This window comes from Podarcis liolepis, assembly GCF_965112155.1.
Source record: "Podarcis liolepis genome assembly, chromosome: 3".
In the NCBI taxonomy this organism is placed as follows: domain Eukaryota; kingdom Metazoa; phylum Chordata; class Lepidosauria; order Squamata; family Lacertidae; genus Podarcis; species Podarcis liolepis.
In genome coordinates this window covers 102,151,318-102,165,494 of record NC_139557.1, presented here as the reverse complement: position 1 = coordinate 102,165,494, position 14,177 = coordinate 102,151,318, and the positions used below count along the sequence as shown (strand labels likewise).

At 44.0% G+C, this 14,177-nt stretch overlaps 1 long non-coding RNA gene across 1 annotated transcript in view; it reads left to right on the top strand.

Annotated features, from left to right (window-relative positions):
- Nucleotides 1-14,177, top strand: part of LOC310702933 — a 74,933-nt gene extending 60,756 nt beyond the window's left edge. The window contains exon 3 of the long non-coding RNA XR_014523808.1: nucleotides 13,551-14,177. This is a non-coding gene — a long non-coding RNA (uncharacterized lncRNA). The remainder of the gene's footprint in view (nucleotides 1-13,550) is intronic.

Genomic DNA, 14,177 nt, shown 5'->3' with positions numbered 1-14,177 from the left:
ACTATTTAGAAGAGACCAAGGATGACTAATCATGTAAACAATGGTTTTCATACCACCCCACAAGAATTCTTTGGGTTAAGGAGAAAGTGCAAGCATACTTTGGCACAGAAGAAGCTGGGGATCAATCGTAAAGGGGTCATATATCTGAAAGGGGAACAAGGAGGATCTTCAGCAGCTCCTTTTTAAAAAAAGAATCAGTTTAACACATCTTCTGCATGTTGGAATGTAAGATAAAAACATAAGAACTTGCTGGATAGGGCTAATAGCCCATCTAATCCAGCATCGTGTTAGGGATGGGAGGGACAGACATGACACTGGGATGCTATATTTGGCAGGAACACTGTGGTTTTTGTAACATCAGAGCTCATCTTGAATTGCTGTCCTGATCCTAGATGTAGCCGTTCATGAGAATTGGCATCAAAACAGGCATGGGAAACCCTGTGGTTGTCCAAAGGTTACTAGACTACAGCTCCCATCATCAATGTGCATTTGCTATGCTGGCTAGGGCTGATAGGAGTTGGAGTCCAATAGGTCCCCGCCCCCTGCACCAAAGGGAACGTTACTCAAGAGCTAGCAATGGTAAGTGTTATTCTAGTAGTTTCTCTTTTGATTTAGCTGGGGAGGAACCTTACTGCAGTAAGCAGTAAGCTACTCCAGTAAGAACAACTTGGACTTCAGTTGGGGAAACCCTCTCTCTCTCTCTCTCTCTCTCTCTCTCTCTCTCTGTGTGTGTGTGTGTGTGAGAGAGAGAGAGAGAGAGAGAGATGGACTGGCTGGATGCAATGGTAGGAGGCACCAGCTGGGGAACCCCCAAGGGAGGAAGGTTCAGAGCCAGGGGATTGGTGGTGGGATGACAATGCATGGTCAGAAGCAGAGAGCAGACTGTGGGGAGAAGGACTGTGGGGACTGAAGAAGCAACAGGGTTCAGTGAGCGGGAAGAGGCTGTGTCAGAGGACAGTCCAGGCTCAGAGGCAGAAGAGGGGGGCCAGGAGACAGAGATGAGGCAGGCTGCTGAAGTATCCAGGGAGTCTCCCCTCCCTCCTGATCTCCTAGACATGCAGAATAACTGGTAGACCTTTTCATTGGGGCAATATCTACTGGGAGGTGTTGTTGTGATCACTAGGCCTGCATTCTTTTGGTTTCTTTGAATAAAGAGTTAACTTCATTGTCATTGGTGCTTTTATTGCTGACTCCGGCTCCTGACAAGATCTCCCTCCACACATAGCACAGCAAATGGACTTCAGAAGGGCTCACTGATTGGTGGTTACAACAAGACCTTTCAGAAACACACTCCCAGCACCAATCAGCTGACTGGTCCTGACAGCAGCCCGTTTGAACTTTAACAGGTGGGTGGGGCTGCCTGGCTGCCAATCAGCTTTTTGCTATTATGACATGTGATCGACATGTGTGGCCCTCTCTACCTGTCAACCTGGCCATGGAATGGACAGGGATTAAGACTCCTCCAAGTGCATGCATATTGAGAAAAGTATTGTTTTATACCTCAATAAACTCATAGCAGCCCATTTGACTAATATCCGAAAGAAAAATACCCATCTCAGTTTGTGAAAATAACTTCATGCATCTCTTAGAAAGGGCTTCGACAGTTCTTTAGAAGTGGAAATCCAACGAGGGTGACTGGATTTCAGTCCAGATCTTCTGCTGGGATTTTTGATCATATTTCACTTCAAATCACCCTTCCCTTCAGCTTCTGTTCCACAAACCAGATTTCTTTTTGTAGCCTTATGAACTTACATCTGACGTGTGTCTTTCTGCTGACGCCCTCAATATTAAGCAGGGAGCTGGGATATTAAACGCACCCCACGATGATATAAGCCATGCTTTTTGGATTGGTTAATTAATGCGCCACACACATCCCCTGAAGGAAAATTTACAGGGTCATGTTTTTGCTGCCTCAGCAACCCGGGATGTTTCAGCTACTAACCAGTTTCAGATGCTCTGTGCCTTTCAAGAAAGAATAGCCATCTTGCTCTCGGGGCAAGGGAAGGGGGGGAAAGAAAGTAATGTCTCTGCGAAGGGTTTGTGTTTTTTACCAGCTGCTTTGTGTTGGGTTAATGGATGGCTGGAGTGAAGGATTATATCCTCCGAATTCTTCTAAAGTGGCAAAATATTTATTCTGAAGCTGAGATAGCTGACTTGAATGTGACTTTGGGGCTCCATCATTTTTATTGAACTGTTGATTGACTCGACTTGATTTAACCTCAAAATAGCTGTTCTGGCTTAGAACCACCGAGTTAGAGGTTTGTATGTATGTACACAACCTGCCGGGCCTCCCAGGAGTTGACATAAGTCATATTTTAAATATTTGTAAATGGGACGACTTAGCTGGAGGGATGAAATCCGAGTCTCCAGCCAAACAGAAGGTCTGCTTAATGCAACAAAGAGCAAATGCCACAAAACAGGGAAGAGTTTGTAAAAAGGGAGGCGTATATATGTGAATGAAACTGCTTAATGTTTAAGTAGTGTGGGGTTTTTTTTAAATAAAGCCACATTCCTTTCCTAAGGCAAGAAAGCACTAAACCTTTACATTTTCTGAGGATGGAAAAAAAGAAAAGAATAACTAAGATAGAAAGATAAAGCAGTAGAAACTACTTTAGATCTTATTTACCCAAGAGATGGAAATGAAATTCCTTCAGACAACTTACTTACACTCCAGAATGAACAATGGCATCTTTCGTAATATGGTTGCCTTGCATGGCTGCTTCTCATTTTTGAATTAATCATGTGAAATTCTAATGGTGGTAGAGGTCTTCTATTAGACTCGACGTAGAATGCCCCCCTTTAACAGCATATTATCTAATAGAATTTCAAATTTAGCAGAGGACACTGATTTATTCAACGTATGAGTTTCTTGGCTCCAAGTCACTTGCAACATTTGCAAACCTAAATCATAGCGTGAAACTAGAGAGAAAAAAGAAATAAAGCCATACAGTAATCTATGAAACAAATAACAGCAATAATTTCAGCAGCAAAACACACTGCTGTCTTCTGTCTGCCTTGAGAGACAATGGAGTGCACCTCTGAGGGTGAAGGCAAACCACTATGTTAGCAGCACTGAAGTGACCTTCCCAGGGCACAAGCCTGGGCAGTGTGTATGGAGATCCTAGGCTGCGTAGACAACAGTACCCCCCTCTCAGCCTCACTGATGTGGTCCAATGGAAAGCAGTAAAAGTAAAAGGTAAAGGATCCCTGGATGATTAAGTCCAGTCAAAGGCGACTATGGGGTTGTAGCGCTCATCTCACTTTCAGGCTGAGGGAGCCGGTGTTTGTCCGCAGACAGCTTTCCTGTTCATGCAGCCAGCATGACTAAACCACTTCTGGCATAACGGAACACTGTGAGAGAAGCCAGAGCACACGGAAATGCCATTTACCTTCCCATCGCAGTGGTGCCTATTTATCTACTCGCACTGGCATGCTTTCCAACTGCTAGGTTGGCAGGAGCTGGGACAGAGCAACGGGAGCTCACCCCATTGTGGAGATTCGAACCGCCAACCTTCCGATCGGCAAGCCCAAGAGACTCAGTGGATTAGACCACAGTGCCACCTGTGTAGTAGACACCAAAATCACCATAACTTGTCAAATGTGTGGGAGAAGAGAAAAGCTTTTCCCTGGTGTTACAAGGATGTTAATGATGGAGACAGATGGGCCTCCCTACAAAGAGAATCCCATAAGCAAGGAGGCAGAACTGAAAAAGTTGAGAAAGTTTGTAAGTCTCGAAACCTCCCTCACGGGGGCACCCAGAAAAGGACTTCAAATGAAGACTGAATGGTTTGAGTAGGTTCATATTGATGTTCCGACAGACCTAGGCCACTACACAGTTGTGACTTCCACCAAAGAATTCTGGCAGCTGTAGCCCATTAAGGGTGTCAAGAGTTAGGAGAGCCCAATCCCCCTCATAGAACTACAATACCCAGAGTAGTTTAACAATGAATCCCTCTTGCCTAGGGAACCTTGGGAATTGTAGTTGAATGAGGGGAATAGGGCTCTCATGACAACTCTCAGCACCTGTAAGAAACTGCAGTTCCCTGGATTACTTGAAGGAAGCCATGGCTGTGGTATCATAATGCTTTAAATATATAGCGCAGATGTGGCCCTAATGAAAGCGAGCTGTATACTAGCATGCTTGAGAAAACATAAATGAAGGCTGAGACACACGGCAAGCTAATCTTTATCCTGATCTTTGCTTCGCCAGGCAAATGTGTCTTGAATTTAGCATGCTGTGAAATGTCTAGAGAGCACAGTTGGATAGGCAGTATAAAAACATGACTAATAAATAACAAGAAATAAATTTACTTTGGAACTTGGGGTGTGACCCGGTAATAGTTCCTCGATAATTTTATTTGGTTTATTTCATTTTTCAACACTTCTGTGTTGCTTCTCATGAGAAAGCACACAGCAACTCTTGAAACATTGCATACAGAAAGTTTATGATGCATAAGGCCAATTAAAACAACGGAAAAAGGTATTGACTTGTATTTGAGGGTAGGAGGAAACAATAGGAAGAAGCTATGGTTGTTCCATCCAACCAACTGAACTTGCTTCTAGTCCATGCTTCCATGTAAATCTTCCCGGTTATTGATATATTGAACACAACCTGGACAACGATGATGAAGGACGAATCATGAATGGTTGAATCCTATTGAAGAGAAGGTATGGGAAAAGTGCAAAAGAAAATGAAAGCCACCACAGGGAATCCAGGAGAAATGGCAGGAACGTTCTCCATGCCATGACCCTGATCCTTACAGAAGAGTGCATTTTCACCCATAGTTGAAATTTCCCCCATGTAATTGGTCCACTGAGTACCCCACTATTACCAGTTCTGTTTTATCTGGATTTAGGGCCAGTTTCTTCCCATGCTAACAACCAATATATATTGCCTTATACTGGATCAGAACATTTGTCAATTTATTTCAGTGCTATCTGTCCACAGCAACTCCACACACATCTTTGGCTATGGGCTTTCCCAACTTTTCTGCTGGGGATGATTTGAACACGGGCTGAAGCCGAGACCTTTGGAGAAGTATAGAGAGAGCCAGTGGGGTGGAGTGGTTAGAGTGTTGGACTACGATATGGACAATCAGGGTTCAAATCCCCTCTCAGGCATGAGGCTCACAAGGTGACCTTGGGCCTATACTGCTTCTTAGCCTAACCTACTTCAGGGGGTTATTGTGGGGATTAAATGAGGGGGGGAACCATGTACACCTCTTGGAGCGCCTTGGAGAAAAGGTGGATAAAAATGCAGTAAATCAATAAAATTATATACTTACTACAGGGATATGGAGACTTTGTCCAACTTTGCATTAGTACACCACCCACTAAATACTTACTGCAGAGATAGCTCTGTTCAGGATTTTTCTTCCTTGATTTCAAGGACGTTTCAAATGTATTAATGGCTTGATTTTGCTAACTGGTGAAAAATCTCACCCAGCAATAATGTGCGTCAGCAGTTTTCGAAGCACAGATGGCCATTTATGTAACTCTGTTTGCAGTTGTGGCTGTGTTCCACGGCAACAGGGAAATGGAATACATCTGCACGCTACGAAGAAAATAGATGTACACGAACTGGATGCTTAAATGATGGCGAAGCAGGATTGTGATCAGCCATGAACTCTATGAACAGGAAGACTGGCCTGGCCTCAGCCATGAGCTGAAAAAAGGAGAGGTCCAATTATGACCCACACGGCTTCATTGAATGGAAGTTTGTTTGTGTATAACCTTCCTTCCTCAAGAGTTTCCTCTGAGAGGAAATGGCGTCACTATGGGGGTCAATTGTTGTACATTCCTCTCTGAAAATAAAATGCCACCCACAAATACAGCTTAATTGAAAGCGAGCAAAGGGAACTCAGGTTGCCAAGAGCCCTGTGCTTTAATGAGGGGTCTCCTTCATGGGGAGGCATCAAAGGTCAGGGGCAGAGCATGCGCTTTGCTCTAGAAGGTTCCAGCTGCGATCCCTAATGTCTCCATTTGAAAGCAGCAGCCAAGAGATGGGAATTCCCTCTCCCTGAGACCCTGGAGTGCTGCTGCCAGAGAAGACAGTACTGGACTGGGATCTGCTCTTGGTTTTGTTGGCTGCCATTTCTTTCACCTCCAAAATGGGCAAATCTGTACATTTTGGTTTCTCTCAGTTTCTCATTATTCCAGTCTTAACTTTAGTCCTCCATATATGCTTATGATTTATTTTTTTCTTGGTGTGTGTTTTTAAAAGTCCTCATGAAAATTCATCCAGATTTCAGTGCGAATTTCTCATAGTGTACATATTTTCTTATGCCACATCAGACCCATTTCTGCAAAACCATTTCCCTGAATGTAATTTTTTGGATGCACGACTTGGCCAGAGAACAGCATCACAACATTAAGAAAAGTGCACATTTTGAAGGGTTGCTGTGTTTCCTCTGCTCAATTATTGTTTAAAAAGGGTGAATTTTGTAGGTTTGCTTTTCGATGAAAACTGAACCAAATCCTTGCCCTACCCCCAAAGGACCCAACCACAGTCAACCAGATTGGGGGTGAGGTGGGTGATGACAGTATAGCCACTATGGCTGTGTACCAGCTCCAGCCAAATCCCAAACTGAAATGGGTCAATTTGAGTAAACCTGGGATTTAGTCATAGTAGGTTGAGGCAGCCCTGGGCCAGATAGGGTCAACCCAGAGTGAACTGGGACTGCCCAAAGTGGGAGAGGGAGGTCTGGGGACAAGGAGAGGGAGGCCACAGTGCATCTCCTCCAACATTCTCCTGCCTGGCTGCATGTTTAATCAAACACTGTTCAAGGCCCCAAAGTTGGTTTGGACCGCATATCCAAGTCATTCACGAATCGTCCTTGGTTAAAAAAGGGTTATCCCAATTGGATTGTGTATATGTGTACAGTCCTGGTAGTCACTATGCTTTTGGGCTGGCCACCATGTTTCCTCCCAAAATCGCCCAGAATGACACTGCGTCTGGGTCATTTGGAGGAGGCAAAGGCAACACCTTTTGTTTTTGTTTTTTATGGCTTATATACCACAGTCAAAGTTATGAGTCTTTGAGATGCCACAAGACTCTCTATTGAGTTTGCTTGACTTGGCTGCTACCCCTCTGGAAAGTATCAATAGTTTGCTGTCAAACAATTCAAAAACCTCTCCCATGTCATATTTGATTGCACTTGACAGTTGGCATAAAGTATTTCTCTAAAAACCTTACAGCATTTGGTATATTTGCAGTTTCAGTTAGAATTTGCGTGTTAACATTTTATGGGAATTCTTATCTGATGCTTGCCAAAAATAAATTTAATTTAAAAAATAAAACACTTAAGAAATGTCAACAGGTCTCAAGTGTCCAAACTCGGAATTAAGCATTGCATATTCAAAATGTGAATTCAAAAATGGAAGGACAAAATTAGGAGACTTTCAGAATAATTGGTTTCAGATCTAGACCTGTCCCTACCATGTAGCCCGCAGAACTATGGATTTGTGGATTATTATCTTGCTGAGCTAAGCATTAAAGACCGGGCAGCCTGCTGCATGAGTTTTCTTTCTCCAATATTTCCCATTGTGATTACTCAATTCAGCATTTCTTTTGGCTAGGAAATGAGTGCAGCATTTTCCTTTTGTTATCCGCCGTGTGTGTGTGTGTGTGTGTGTGTGTGTGTAAAAGACAGAGAAGGGGAGAAGGATAAAGATGGTTCTTTAAGGGGAAAATTTCCACCTCTCGTTTTCTTGCTATGTACCCGGGTCATTAGGCAAACTGCACCACATCTGAAAGATCACCGCTTTTGAGCCTGGAATTCCCACTATCAGAATAGTTCCTCTGTGTTAAGCAACAAAAGCCATGGCATTGTCTCAGTGTTAAGCGGGTGTTAAAATGTGCATATCTTACTGGGCTCATTGTATAGGAGGTCCCATTCAGGGCAGGCCATTTCTGATCCACTGGCTGCTGTGAGCTCTCGCATCTAAGACACACACAGTTGCTTCTGATCATATTAGCTACAGTTGTCCTCGATTAATTTGCTTCGTGAAAGAGCAACCACCAAAGGACCCTCTGACTACAAAATTTAAAAGAGCCACCGTTGAGTTATCAGGGTTTTAATATGAATTCAATGGAACATTATCTCCCACCCACCCACTTGCAAGATAGCTGGGAATGAAAAATAAAAGATATATAATACAGGAGTCCCCCCACTTATGCAGGGGTTATGTTCTGGGCCCCCATGAGCATAAGTGAAATTGCATAAAGCCGGAAGCACCCTCTAAACACCCTTTAAAGGCCCTGCCTGCCATTCTCTCATCAATCCATACCAAAAATACTGTATCCAAAGATATCCGCAACCAGATTGAAGCTCTGGACTACCCCGTGTGTCAGCTGTAAGGCAGGGAGGCTGAGCAGCGTAAACAAAGCTCCACTCTCTTTGGAGCTTCCTCTACCCTCACTGATGTCCTTTTTGGGCTCTGGGGAGGGTCTGCCCTCCTCCACTTCCCTCTTCCATTGAACATCTCCAGGGCCTGCCCCTGTGACATCACCTGTTGCCTCCACCTGTGACATCACCAGGGGCCTCCTCTAGGTCTCAGGTTTGGGCCTTGAAACCTCAGGGTCTAGGATGTTTCTGACCTGGCAAACCTAGTCCATTGTGTGGGCAGCTTGCAACTCTCCATGCACAAAAAGAGGCTCCACGTAAGGAGGATGTTGAGACCTTTACCCCAGTGCCATCTTTCCTTGCAGGCTCTCAGTTTGGCACACATTGTGCCAGCTGTACTACGACACAGCTATCTATTATGCAAAGCAAATGCTTGCACAGTGGGGACTTTACAGCGTTTTACCTCTTTGTGGTCCTGTTCCAGATCGCTTGCTCAAACCTTGCATACTGATTTCCCACAGGCATCTGATCGGCAACTGTGAGAACAGGATGCTGGACTACGTGGGCCATTGGCCTGACCCAGCAGGCTCTACACCCCTCTCATAAAATATCAAAAGCATAAAACCGGTATATATCAAATATCTCAATTGCTTTTCAAATTCATGATCGTCATTTCCTTATCCAACATGAATTTTTAAGCTTAGTGATGTGGGCTACAACTTACAACCACAGTTACCACTGAAATTCTTGGCCTGAAAGATCATGCCTACAGTTGTGCTTGGTGACTGGAACGGAAGCTTCCAGATCCATTTTAAAATATGTTAGGCCTGGTCTATGGCACCAGCCAAGAAAGTTTTCCCTTCTCCCTCTAGACCCGTCTACACTTGATCATTGAGCAGCACAGGGTCACTGAGCAGCTCAGATGAGGTAAATTTGGCTTCTTCTATCAACCTCCCTGCCCCACAAAAGCAGTTCCTCATCATCAAGATAATAGCTCTTCCTGCCTGTCATGATTGAGATCCAGAAAGTCTGCATCTTAGGCTTATCTTTTAATGTGGGTTGTTCCCCATGAGCCCTGAGCCAATCCGTCTCTATTTCAACAAAATCAACCCGCTACTCTTCCACATGACTTCATAGTTTTTATAATATTTTTAATGTGGGGGTTACGCTTGCCAGCGACGTGCCAAATTTGGATGGAAATGAGATGGTTCTCGATTTGGGCAGCTCTGTTTTGACAGGTAAAGATCAAGGATTTTCGCTGCTATAATAACCAATCACCCCTTTCATTTTTCTTCTGGTTTTCCTTTCCTGACATCTGAGATCCGCAGCTGACTTCAGGGTAATCTTACTCCTCACTTTCAGCTGAGCAATTTTAGAGAGAAGTGCTGTAAGGCTCACAGATTTACTCAATCTACTTATGTTCCCAAGCCAGGAGGCCTGTGGTAAAAATCTCTCACTTGAAGATGGCACCAATTTGAAATCTGCAACTTTAGGGTTGAAAGCTGGCTCATGGGTCCGATTTGGTGTCTCCATTCTCCAAACCACAGACACTTTCCCTACACCTGATATCATATAGGGGGTAAAGATGTGGCTGCTCATGAAGCCCATTCCTCCGGAAAGCACGACTGAAACACGCACACACACACACACTCACACTGCCCATCATCTGATGTGCAAGGAGTTCAATCCTGCTTGGTCTCTATCTTCCCCAGTGCTGACCACCCCCCTGCCAACCCCCCTGCTGTGCCAGAAAGGTCATGCTGAATCTCTCCAGAGCCTCACGCCTAACAGTGGCTCCCTCGTACAATGCCTATGTTCCCAGTCCTTCCAGACTGAGTGAAGGATTGTGGGTGTGGTGGCTGTTCTTCCTACTATTAAACTGCAAGCAGCCTTTGTCGACAAAGTGGCAGCAGTGAAGGCACTCTTTGAGGCGACCTCTCCCAGGATTCCTTGCAATGTGAGTGATCAGTCATCACTGGAGAGCCTTGTGGCAGTGCTGCTGCCTGCTCTGCTACCGTGACAAAGTGGCGGTGGCACTCCTAGTCCTAAATGACACGTGGTTGGTGGACAGGTGGGCCAGGGGGAGGGTGTGCCAATCCCAGTCTCACTGTGGCTAATGGGTGGGCTGGCCCTGACTCCCCCCCCCACATTTCTTCATCCTCCAACCAGGCAAGCAAGAGGCATTTGCAGAGTGCTAGAACCACATTCCAACCAGTCCTTGAGGAAGGGGTGTAGCTGTCATGGAATTCTACTCAATATTGTTCCAGAGTAGATTTCAATGTATAGTTAACAGAGTAAAAACTTAAACATGTTGCAGGATCCCCCCAAAGTAGACCAGAGGCATTTAATATTTTATCCAGCAGAACTTTACTGCTACTGAAGGCAAATGAGCATAATTTTCACAAATCCAATACATTCAGGATTGGCACTGTCCATAAGAAATCCATTTGCAGCAGACTTAACTTAAACTTACAATAACTTATAATAAGTCTAAACCCCCAGTCAGATGGGTAGGGTATAAATAAATTATTATCATTATTATTATTATTATTATTATTATTATTATTATTATTACAACACTATATACAGAACACCACACCAGAAGGACAGAAGACAGAAAGAAACTGAAACTCAATCTCCTTCTGGCCTTACTTTTATAGTCAGCATGAACTTGACAGAAAGAGATAACAGAACTAGTTTAAGCCAGCTGTACTCAGATTCTCTGAAGGAATAACTCAAACAGCGTGAACATTCTGCTTGTTTCTTTCACGCAGAGAAGCTTCCAGAACCCTCTTGAATTAATTAGAATAGGAAAGATCTCTACATATCAGATCAATACTCTCTGTACTAAGAAATGCAAACTGACAGGAGAAGGGCTGGTGAGGGGTGTGGCCTGGAGCGAGGGGGTGTGGCTTAGGGAGAAGCCTCCGGAGTGGACAGTGAGATCTGGAGGATTGTGTTTGGTCTCCTTGCCTGAGGTGCCCCACCTGTACCTCAGGAAATGTCCACAAATTATCCATTTTTAAGACATTGTTGACTAGTGTCCCTAGTAGGGGAATGTCTCTATAAACAAGGGAAGGGAAAGCTGTAATTCCCGTGTCAGCGTTTGAGAGCCAGTGTGGTATAGTGGTTAGAGTGTCAGACTAGGACCTAGGAGACCAGGGTTTAAATCTCGCTGGGTGATCTTGAGCCAGTCTTTGCCTTTTAGTCTAACCTACTTCACAGGGTTGTTGTGGGAGTAAAATGGAGAGTCGGGGGAAGCCATGTATGGCTCCTTGGAGGAAAGGCGGGACAAATCAAACAAACAAATAATATAATAGAAGAGCAAAGTCTTTTACATCAGTACTGTGATCCTGTGAGCTTTGACCCACATGTGGGATGTTGAAATTATAATGGTCGGTGAAAGAAAAATGTTTTCCACCTTTGGTCCTTTCTCTCTCTCTCTCTCTCTCTCTCTCTCTCTCTCTCTCTCCCTCTCCCATCAGCTAAGAAGATACTTGGGTTGCGCTCTCTCTCTCTCTCTCTCTCTCTCTCTCTCTTTGTGCGTGTGTGTGAATTTTCTGCTCCACTCGGAAGAGGAAACCTTCCAGGAAGAAAAGCAAGAACAACAACAACCCCACTTGCTCCTTAGCAAATGGTAGAATTGAAGGAGAGAAGGTGGTAGGAAGAATAATGGGCTGTGGCGCTTCTTAAATCGCAAAGCGTCATGAGAAGAAAGGGCTGGGTGGGAGAGGGTTGCTATAGTGAGCGCAACCAGAGGGCCTTAATGTGTGTGCTCACTGAAAGACTGGCTGTTCCAGCTCAGTGAAGCAAGATGGACCCATGCGGCTCTCTGGGAACGGCTCACAGAAACGCCGGCCTCCAGTAGCGAAGCAGAAGTCTGAGGCTGTGCTGTTGTGAGGGATGGGTGGATCGGCCCGTTTTGGCTCCTCTCCATTTCTCGTTTCCCCTGTTTTCATTCTGTACTTCACATCAGTTTGCAAATATGTACACATCTTTTAATATGTGATGTTGCCTACTATATTTTCACAAACCACGGAGGATAAGGCTACTAGCCGTGACTGCTCTGCTCTGCCGCCATAGTTGGAGGCAGTAATGCTTTTAAATACCAATTGTTGTAAATCTCAGGAGGGGAGGGTGTGTTTGAGCTCTGGTCCTGGTTGGCAACTGTGGGAGCAGGATGCTGCACTCAATGGGCTATTGGCCTGATCCAGTAGGCTCTTCTTATGGCTTTTACGCAATTAAGTTTGAGTCAGAATAGACCTATTAAAATTAATGGACTGAAGTTAGCCATGGCTATTAATTTAAATGGGTCTACTCTGAGTAGGACCAGCATTGAGTTCAACCCCAATTCTCTCTAATATAATGCATCATGTATGCTATTTTTTCCAAATATATGCATTTTAATGCACATTCCCCCCCCCAATTTTTTTATTCATTTTATAACACAAATGAACAACACAAACATGAAAACAAACAATACAAACAGATTCTTGTCTTATCCTTATTTTTTCTAAACATTGTTAGGTGGGCTTCCGCAAGTCCCCCCTATCTGATTTTCATTTTACCTCCTCTTTAGCAGTTTACATATATCATAATTTCTAAGCATTTTTTAAATCATAGTTACTTTAACCATAAGAATTTTCACATTTTATCACTTGCAAATAATACTATTTTAAAATACACTATCTTCTACCCTACAGCCTAAATCCACTTCCAAAGCTATTCTAAGATTTAAATATTAACATATTTTTTCAAATATTCCTTAAACTTCTTCCAATCTTCTTCCACCATCTCTTCTTTCTGGTCTCGGAGTCACCCAGTCAGTTTGGCAAGTTCCATATAGTCCATCATTTTTAATGCACATTTTAACCCAGAATATGCATTTTTGTATGCGGCAATTGGCTGGAGAACTGCGCTGCAAATTTCGGAGGTGTGCAAATTTCAAAGTACGGATGTGTTTCAGTTGACAAATTGATTCAGAAATTGATTGCATAAGTTTGCCTTTAAGTGCAGAATGGGCCATGTTTCTTGCCCCAACCCTAGTTATTCTTCATGTACCCACTCCAACCCACCCACCCCCTGATTAAATTGAACAATCTTTCATGGTACAGAAGACATTACAGTCATACAAATGAGGTTTAAATAAAACTGGAGAGAAAGATTTCAGGGTATACTTTTCAATTTCTACCTTCTTTCTGGAAGATGACCTGACTCTGAAATCAGAAGTGAAGCTGGACCGCTGAAAAGGAGATGGGTATTCCCCCTCTTGAGAAGCTTGGCCTGGGGAAGGGAGGAAAACATGCATCAATATGCTACCAGTCCCTGAATCAAAAGTGCATCTGCTGATTTGTCAAAGCAAGCTGACACAAAACCGCACCGAATTGCAGAGCTGGGAGAGAAAAGCCTGATGAAAAATTCTGTCCTTCATAGTGCCACCAAACATTAACGCCGCCCTTCTTCACCATGTCTTTTGATGGTTAAGGTATTTTTGTGTGTGTGGGACCTGCCTCTTCTGTATTGTTCTGGGCTGCTTTTCTTCGCAATTGTTTGACTTGTTTTCCTAACTGTATGAACTCCTCATGCACTCTTAACTTATATACCTGTGGACAGCTGGACAATGAAAGTGGATTCTGTGAGAGCTTATGGTGGCAAAGGGACTCAAGCCACATCCACCCCATGCATTTAAACACTATGTAGCTAAATCCAAGTAGCCTATAGTCTAGAAGATTGTATTAGAAAGGTCCTGTTCTCTTCCGGCATTGATGAATTGCTTTGCCAAAACCTAGGCCAGCGAGGGAGGAAGAGTATTCCCCCCATGCAACCTTCCTT